Source organism: Rattus norvegicus, chromosome 2 (assembly GCF_036323735.1).
Source record: "Rattus norvegicus strain BN/NHsdMcwi chromosome 2, GRCr8, whole genome shotgun sequence".
Taxonomy (NCBI): domain Eukaryota; kingdom Metazoa; phylum Chordata; class Mammalia; order Rodentia; family Muridae; genus Rattus; species Rattus norvegicus.
Window position 1 is genome coordinate 101,491,369 of NC_086020.1, and position 9,815 is coordinate 101,501,183.

The 9,815-nt window shown below is 36.4% G+C and overlaps 1 pseudogene; it reads left to right on the forward strand.

Moving 5' to 3' along the window:
- Window positions 1–6,472: 6,472 nt before the first annotated feature.
- On the forward strand, window positions 6,473–8,451 carry Arpc1a-ps1 (actin related protein 2/3 complex, subunit 1A, pseudogene 1; annotated as a pseudogene).
- The last annotated feature ends 1,364 nt before the right edge of the window (window positions 8,452–9,815 follow it).

A 9,815-nucleotide genomic window follows, 5' to 3' on the forward strand; every position in this document is an offset into this window, starting at 1 on the left:
GAGTGTAAAATGCAGAAATTAATGATCCTATGTAATACAGATTAGGGCTTTCATTTTAAAAACTATCAATGCGGAAGAACAAAGGTGGGGAAAGCAGCATGATATTTGGATTTTCAATATCTAGTAAGGATTGCAAATTTTTAAAGAGCTTTCTGAGCAAAGACTAATCAAAATTCTCCTTATGTTCTACAGTGATTGATTAGTTCAGAACTCAAATATATTATTGCCCCATTGAATCTTTGAAAAGGCACAATTAGACACATTTGTACATGTCTTTTCACTGGTAAACATGTCCTTTTGTTTCTTCAGATCAAATGGAGATACTAAAGGCATTGAACACACTGAGTATCACACAGTAACTACTCATAAAGAGTTCCATGTTTGAATTAAATGTGTTCTTTCCCTATAGAGGAAATATAAAGTAATATATGAGAATCAATAAAACAGCATACTTATTTTTAAAAGAATGGTCTCGTAAGATTTCTATTTGCATTGTTTTTTTTTACCCCTAATTATAGCCACCTAAATTACGAAGTCAACCTAGTTTAACCTATCGTTGTAATTTACCCATCATAAGAAAATAGTATTCCAATAAAATAAAAATATTTGTTAATACAAAGCTTGAGGCCCTGAAATGCACATGTTTCAGACTGTGATCATTCCTCAGTATGTGAGTATCCTAATATTCTCCATCAGCAGCATCAATTTAATCCAGATCCATGATCATATTGATGTATTTTTGTTCCTTCTTATTTAGACCACTTTATTTTATTTCACATCTGTTTATGGTTAGCCATTGTTAAAAACATTGTTCTTATAAAATTAATTCTCACTTGCCATTAGTAATAAATTAGTAAATCTGGTCAACATTTCATTATACTAGTCAGTTTTCTGTCACTGTCACAAAAATGCCTGAGAAAGATCAAAGATTTATTGGACTTCACAATCACAAAGATTTCCACCCATATCCATTTGTCTTAATGAGACAGAGCATTCCAGTAAGGACACATGACTGTGAGAAAGACTCAGCAAGGGAGCAAATAAAGAAATAGGCACATGACAAAGTACAGTGACATGTACAGAATGTCTCATGGCCTTCATCTAGTTCCTACCTTCTATGTTTCACTTCCCCCAAACTCATGCAATTATTATAATCTCAGTAATAAATTAATCACCAACAGTAAAGAGTACTCATCATCAAATCAGTCTGCAAAATTTCACCTCTGAGCACTGCTACATAAAAGAAACCGAGCCCTTCTGTTCTCCATCTGCATCCAGTGCTGGGGCAGTCCCAAAGCCTTCATACACTAAACCTGAATGCAGAGATCTGTTCTGCCAAGAGAGCACTTTTCCACCTAAACCCAGAGGCCCCAGGTAGGACCCCACTTTTTCTCCATTGACTGTCCAAAGAGAGACCATCCATAGTGCACAGGACTCAGGAGCAACAAGACAGCCTGGGACTAGACCTTTCAGATCTCCCTCTGTGCCCAGAGCTGGGGCTGTCTCATAGCCCTAGGACCCAAAACCTGCCAGCAGAGAGCTGGTTTCTGAGGAGCACTCTCACTCCTAAGACCACAGCCTCACAAGCATATAGGCTCACAAGCATATAGACTTATAGGCTCAGAGGAGACACAAGTCAGAGACAGCAAGACCAAATAACAAAGAGATAACCAGATGGTAAGAGGCCAGAACAAGAACCTAAGCAACAAAAACCAAGACTACTTGCCATCACCAGAACCCAGAACAACAAATACTGGATATCCAAACACACAGGAAAAGCAAGATTTGTATTTAAAATCACATCTCATGATGATGATAGAGGACATTAAGAAAGACATAAATAACTACCTTAAAGAAATACAGGACAGGACAGGTAAACAGGTAGAAGCCCTTAAAGAGAAAACACAAAAATCATCAAAGAATTACTGGAAACACAAGCAAACAAGTGAAGAAATTGAAAAATAAAATCCAAAGTCTAAAAAATGGAAATAGAAACAATAAAGAAACCACAACGTGTGACATCCCTGGAGATAGAAAATCTAGGACAGAGATCAGGAGTCATAGACACAAACATCACCAGTAGAACACAAGAGATTAAAGGGAGAATCTCAGGGACAGAAGATACCATAGAAAACTTTGAAATAATAATTAAAGAAAATTAAGAAAAGCAAAATCTCCTAAACCAAAAGATCCAGGAAATTCAGGATACAATGAGAAGACCAAACATTAGAATAATAGGTATAGAAGGGAGCAAAGATTCCCATCTTAAAGGGCCAGTAATTATCATCAACAAAGTTAGAGAAGAAAACTTCCCTAACCTAAAGAAGCAGATGCCCATGAACATACAAGAAGCCTACAGAAGTCCACACAGATTGGACAAGAAAAGAAATTCCTCCCTTCACATAATAGTCAAAACATCAAATACATAAAACAAAGAAAGATTATTAAAAGCAGTAAGGGGATAAAGGTCAAGTAACATATAAAAACAGATCTATCAGAATTACATGAGACTTCTCAACAGAGACTATGAAATATAAATGATCTTAGACAGATATCATACAGGTAATAAGAGAACACAAGTGTCAACATAGGCTACTATATCCAACAAAACTCTAAATTAACATAAATGGAAAAACCAAGATATTCCATTACAAAACCAAATTTACAAAATACTTTTCCACAAATCCAGCCGTAAAAAGAATAATAGATAGAAAACTCCAACACAAGGAGGGAAACTACATCCTAGAAAAAGCAAGGAAGTAAACTTCTTGCAAGAAACCCAAAAAAAGATAGCCGCACAAACAATCCCTCTTCTAATAATAAAAATAACAGAAAACAATCACTATTGCTTAGTATCTCTTAACATCAGTTGACTTAATTCCCCAATAAAAAGGCATAGACTAACAGAATGGATACATAAACAGTATCCTGCATTTTGATGACTACAGAAATTGCACCTCAGTGACAAAGACAGACACCACCTAAGAGTAAAAGTCTGGGAATTTTTTTTCCAAGCAAATAGTCCCAAGAAAGAAGCTGGAGCAGCCATCCTAATATCAAATAAAATCGACTTTCAACCAAAACTTATCAGAAAAGATAAGGAAGGACACTTCATTCTCATCAGAAGAAAATTCTACCAAGTTGAACTTTCAAATCTGAATATCTATGCTAAAAGTGCAAGAGAACCCACATTCATAAAAAAAACTTTACTAAAGCTAAAAGCATACATTGCAACATACACAATAATAATAATAGATTTCAACACCCCACTCTTATCAATGTACAGATTATAGAAACAGAAACTAAACAGAGACCTCCTGAAACTATCAGAACTTATGAAACAAATGGATTTAATAGACAGCCATAGAACATTTAGTCCTAAAACAAAACAGTATACCTTTTTCATACCACCTCATGGTATCTTCTGAAAAATCGACCATATAATTGGTCACAAATTCTTCAATAGATAGAGGGAGATTGCAATTATCCTGTGTTATCTATCACATCACCATGGAATAAGGCTTGTCTTCAATAATAACAAAAACAACATAAAGCCCAAATGCACATGGGAACTGAACAATTCTCTACTGAATGACAACTTTGTAAAGGAAGATAGAAAGATAGTAAAGACATTTTAGAATTTAAAGAAAATGAAGACACAACATACACAAACATATGTGATACAATGAGAGGATGCTAAGAGGAAAACTCATAGCTCCGAGAGCCTGAGAAAAGAAGTTAACAGCTTGACAGCACACCTGGAAGCTATAGAACAAAAAGAAGCAAATACACCCATGAGGAGTAGAGGGCAGAAAATAATCAAACTCAGAGCTGAAATCAACCAAGTAGAAATAACAACAACAACAAAAAAAATCAGGAGCTTGTTCTTTGAGAAAATCAACAAGATAGATAAACACTTAGTCAGACTAACCAGACAGCACAGAGACCATATCTAAATTAACAAACTCAGAAATGAAAAGAGAGACATAACAAGAGAAACCGAGGAAATTAAAAAATAATTATTAGATCCTACTACAAAATTCTATATTCAACAAACCTGAAAAATCTGGAAGAAATGAATTATTTTCTAGGCAGATACCAGGTACCAAAGTAAAGATGGAATCACATAAACTATCTAAATAGTTCCATAATGCCTAAAGAAATAGAAGCGGTCAATAAAATCTCCCCACCAAAATAAGCCCAGGGCCAGATGGGTTTAAGTGCAGAATTCTATCAGACCTTCAAAGAAGACCTAATACCAATACTCTTCAAACTATTTCACAAAATAGAAACAGAGGGAACACTATCCAATTTGTTCTTTGAAGCCACAATTATGCTTATTCCTAAACCACACAAAGACCCTATGAAGAAAGAAAAATTCAGACTAATTTCCTTCATGAATCTCGATGCAAAAATACTCAATAAAATTCTCAAAAACTGAGTCTAAGAACACATCAAAAGGATCATTCACAGTGATCAAGTAGGCTTCATCCCAGGGATGCAAGGATAGTTCAGTATATGGAAATCCATCAATGTAATCCACTATATAAATAGACTCAGGTGAAAAAAATAACAGATAATAATCTAATGAGATGCTGAGAAAGAAGTTAACAAAATTCAACATGCTTCATGATAAAAATCTTGGAAAGATCAGGCATTCAATGCCCACACCTAAACATTGTAAAAGCAATATATAGTAAAACAGTAGCCAATATCAAACTAATGGAGAGAAACTTGAAGCAATTTGCCTAAAATCAGGGACTAGACCAGACTGCCCACTCTCTCCCTACCTATTAAATATAGTAATTGAAGTTCTAGCCAGAGCAATAAGACATCGAAAGGAGATCAAAGGGATACAAATTGGAAAGGAAGAAGTCAAAATTTCACTTTTTGCAGATGATATGATAATATACTCAAGTGACCCCAAAATTCCACCAGAGAACTCCTAAACCTGATAACCAACTTCAGCAACGTACCTGGATATAACTCAAACAAATCAGTAGCCTTATTCTACTCAATAGATAAACAGGCTGAGATTAAAATCAGGGAAATAACACCCTTTGCAATTGCCACAAATAAAACAAAATACCTCAGTGTGACTCTAAGCAAGAAAGTGAAAGATCTGTAATCAAGAACTTCATGTGTCAGAAGAAAGACATCAAAGAAGATCTCACAAGACAGAAAGATTTCCCATGCTCATGGCTTGGCAAGATTAATGTAGTAAAAATGGCCCTCTTGCCTAAAGCAATCTAAAGATTCAATGCAATTCCCATCACAATTCCTAATCAATTCTTCATAGAATTAGAAAGAGGAATTTTCAAGTTCATCTGGAAAAGAAAAAATCCAGGATTCCAGAAATTATTCTCAACAATAAAAGAACTTCTGAAGGAACCACCATCCCTGACCTCAAGCTGTATTACAGAGCAATAATGATAAAAACTGCATATATTGGTACAAAGACAGGCAGGTAGATCAGTGTAATAGAATTGAAGACCAAGAAATGAACCAACTCATCTATGGTCACTTAATCATTTGCAAAGGATCTGAAACTCTCCAATCGAAAAAAAAAAAAAAAAGACAGCATATTCAACAAATGGTGCTTGTTCAACTGGAGGTCTGCAAATAGAATAATGCATATTGACCCACTCTTATCTCCTTGTACAAAAGTTAAATACAAGTGGATCAAAGACCACTGCATAAAAGTCAACAAAATAAAACTATTAGAAGGGAAAGTGGAGAAGAGCCTTGAACACAAAGGCACAGTGGAAAATTTTCTGAACAGATCAAAAGTGAGTTCTGTTCTAAGATCAAGAATCAATAAGTGGGATCCCATAAATTGCAAATTTTCTGAAAGAAAAAGGACACTGTTAATAGGACATAAATGCAACCAACAGATTGTGGAAATATTTTTACCAAACCTATATCCAATAGAGGGCTAATGTCTAATATATACAAAGAACTCAAGAAATTAGACTCCCAAGAATCAAATAAACCTCTTTAAAAATGTGTACAGAATTAAACAAAGAATTTTCAACTGAGGAATCCCAAATGCCTGAGAAACACCTACAGAAATGTTCAACATCCTTAGTCAGCAGAGAAATGCAAATCAAAACAGTGCTGAGATTCTATCTCACACCAGTCAGAATGGCCAAAATCAGAAACTCAGATGACAGCAGATGCTGGCAAGGATGTAAAGGAATAGGGACAATCCTCCACTGTTGGTGGATTGTAAGATGGTACAACCACTCTGGAAATCAGTCTGGAGGTTCCTCAGAAAATAAGACATAGTACTACCTGAAGTTCCAGCTAAACTACTCCTGGGCATATATACCCAAAACTTCCTCCAACATCTCACAAGGACACATGTTCCACTATGTTCATAGCACCCTTATTTATAATAGGCAGAGACTGGAAAGAACCCAGATGCCCTTCAACAGAGGAATGGATACAGAAATTTTTGTGCATTTACATAATGGATTACTACTCAGATATTGTAAACAATGACTACATGTAATTCTTAGGCAAATTAATGCAACTAGAAATTACAATCCTGAGTGAGGAAACCCAGGCACAAAAGAACACACATGGTATGCACTCACTGATACATGAGTATTATCCCAAAAGCTTAGATTACCTAAGAAAAAATTCACACATCATATAAAGTCCAAGAATAAGGAAAACTAAAATGTGGATTCTTCATTTCATCTTAGATGGGAGAACAAAATACTCATGGAAGGAAATACAGGGACAAGTGGAGCATTGACTGAAGAAATGGTCATCCAGAGACTGTCCCACCTTGGGATCCATCTCATATGCAGCCACCAAACCCAGTTACCACTGCTGATGCCAGGAAGTGCTTGCTAATAGGAGCCAGATATGGGTGTCTCCTGAGAGACTCTTATAGATCCCTATTGATACAGATGATGGTTTCAGCTAACCATTAGACTGAACAAGGGCACGCTGATGGATGAGGTAGAGAAAAGACTGAAGGAGCTGAAGGGTTTTGCAACACCATAGGAAAACAACAATATCAACCAGCCAAACCCCACCAGAGATCCCTGGGACTAAACCACCAACCAATATGTACACATGAAGGGACCCATGACTGGAGCCACATATGTAGCAGAAGATGGCATTGTCCAGCATCAATAGGAAGAAAAGCCCTTGCTACTTTGAAGGTTTGTTTCTTCAATGTAAGGTAATGCCAGGGTTTTGAAGTTGGAGTGGGTGGGAGTGGAAGCATCCTCAGAGAAGAAGGAAGGGTAGGGGGAAGGATGATTTGGGAGAAAGGGATAACATTCAAAATGTAAATTCATAAAATATTCAGGAAAAATAAAATTAAAATTAAAAAATAGAAATTAGAGAATAAAACTATAAAGGACACCGAGTCTTGATATGATATTGCAAAATCAACCCATAGCATTTTTAAGAGAATACCACTGAATTCTTCAAATTACAAATATATTAATATAGTGTAGTCATATATTCTATAAGAATGGAAATGACATTACATTATATATGAAGACAGTCGAGCCTAAAGTTGGCAACACCATTCTGGTGTTTGGGGAAAGTACAAAGTAATAAACAATGTATGATCCTTTAATTGACATCATTGAGTCTGAAACATGAATTTAAAAAATTTAGGGATTCATTAGCCACTCTCTCTGGGCTTCCCTCCTCTGTCACCACTTTCCCAGATCCTGTTCTTGGCTATTGACCAGAGTCTTGAATCAGATCATATGTGCTGGCCTCTGGACCACCTGAACTCAGATTTCTGACCTTTCAAAACCCTTAATTAGATCTTTGCATCAGTTTCTGTTAGAGCCAATGAACTACCTGCCAAGTCTAGGACAGAGATCATACCCAGATCCCCCTTAGCTTCAATAATGGTGAAGTGAAAATCTACACAAGGAAGGTGAGTCAGTTGGTGAAAGCACATGAGTTGAAGGAACACAATAGATACATCACAGGTATAGCATCCCAAGAGCTGCTGTCATGTTACTTGCCTGGTAAACTGCAAGGCCTGTGTCTACAGTCAGAAGAATGGTATCTGGAAACACACCATGATGTTCCGCAATATTAAGTGCGACATCTCTCTTGTGAAGAGGTCCTCACTCAAGTTCAAGTTTGGGGAGCAAAGCACAGCTTGTCTCTGTTTGTTACTTTGAGTTGAAAAATGACTGGTGGGAGAGTATTCACACTAAGTTCCAAGGTTCTCAGCTTTGATTGACACTCCAACAATATTTGACTCAATGCAGGCTCATGTGATTAAATGCAGAGTGTTTTCTGCCTGCATCATAGGTGGATGAGAAGCCAGCTCGAACATGCTGGGGCACAAAGAAGCTTTTTGGTCAGTTGGTCTTTGAGTTTGGTGGCAGCAGCACCAGAATCTGGGTTCATGACACCGTGGTTGTCCATGACAGTCTCAAAAATCATGCAAGATTCAACTGAGAAAACAGAGTTCCTGGCACTGCTGAGTATGCAGTTCATCTCAAAGAATGACATTAGAGATGCTGCCCATAATTTCTGCCAATTACTTTTTAGCTGTGATGACCATGGTTGTTTGGTCTTTGGGTCTGAGATAGACATCCCAAAACAGAGCATCCATGGGGTGCTTCTGTAATATGGGAAAGAAGGGCAAAGCACTGCCTTGGAGACAATATATCAGAGCAGCATTCCTCAAAAGTGTATTTATGAGACATATACACAAGGTTGTTAAATATTTTGCACTACTCACATTGATAGAGTCATGACAATTTGGGATTTCAAGACCCTACATTTCCGTCCCCTGAAAATTGTGAATCCAATGTGCGCATTTGACATCTAGCACAAAGAACATTACTAAACACACTGTGCAATTAGCATGATGGTGAGGATCATCGGTCCATGGAAATACAGTCACAGTAACCATTGACTAGATGTGTTCATGTGAATATTTTTGTTGTAGTGTTTGTTTTAAAGACAACAGTGGTTTGGGTTTTTTTGTTTCATTTCATTTGTTTCGATTTTGATAATTTATTCAATTTTAACCAAAGCTTCTCTTTAAGTGTTTATAATGGACGATTGTCACACTAACTGAAAAGGTAGGGAAATTATGAATAGCATCTGCTAAAATAAAAAGATAAAGAAAAATAAGAAAAAGGAAAATGTTGAGTTTGGAAAAATTAGAAACAATACCCCTATTCTATCACTTCAAAAGTAAAATTTGACTGGGATCTCTAAAATATGATCCAGAATGAAAGGTTTTGCTCCCCTTTGGCAGTTGGGAAAGCATTTGGCGTGCTGATCTGGCACAGTCTCTAGCCTGTATTAGTAAAATTGCTAACACAGGAAGAGCAGCATTTGGTGCATGTTGGTAACCATTCTAATCTATTTGTAAAATATGCTATGCTGCATTGTTTTCTAAACAGAGGAAAATGGAGCTTTGGCATGCATCCTGATCAGAGTATGATCAAAAGAACTTCTCTTTTTTTCAAATATCAGTATTTTTATTATTTATAAAAATCATTATATTATATTTATATTATTGCTTTTGTTCTTTGGAGACAAGGTTTCTCTAACAGTCCTGGCTGTCCTGAAACTCAGTTTGTAAACCAGGCTAGCCTCAATTCAGAGATCCACCTGCCTCTGCTTTCTGAGTGCTGGGATTAAAAGTGTGTGCAACCACCATCTGCCCATATTTTTATTCTTTTTCTTTTTTTTCTTTTTCCCTATCTTTATTAAATTGGGTATTTCTTATTTACATTTCAAATGTTATTCCCTTTCTAGGTTTCCAAGCCAATATACCCCTAGCCCCTCCCCCTCCCTAAAGTGAT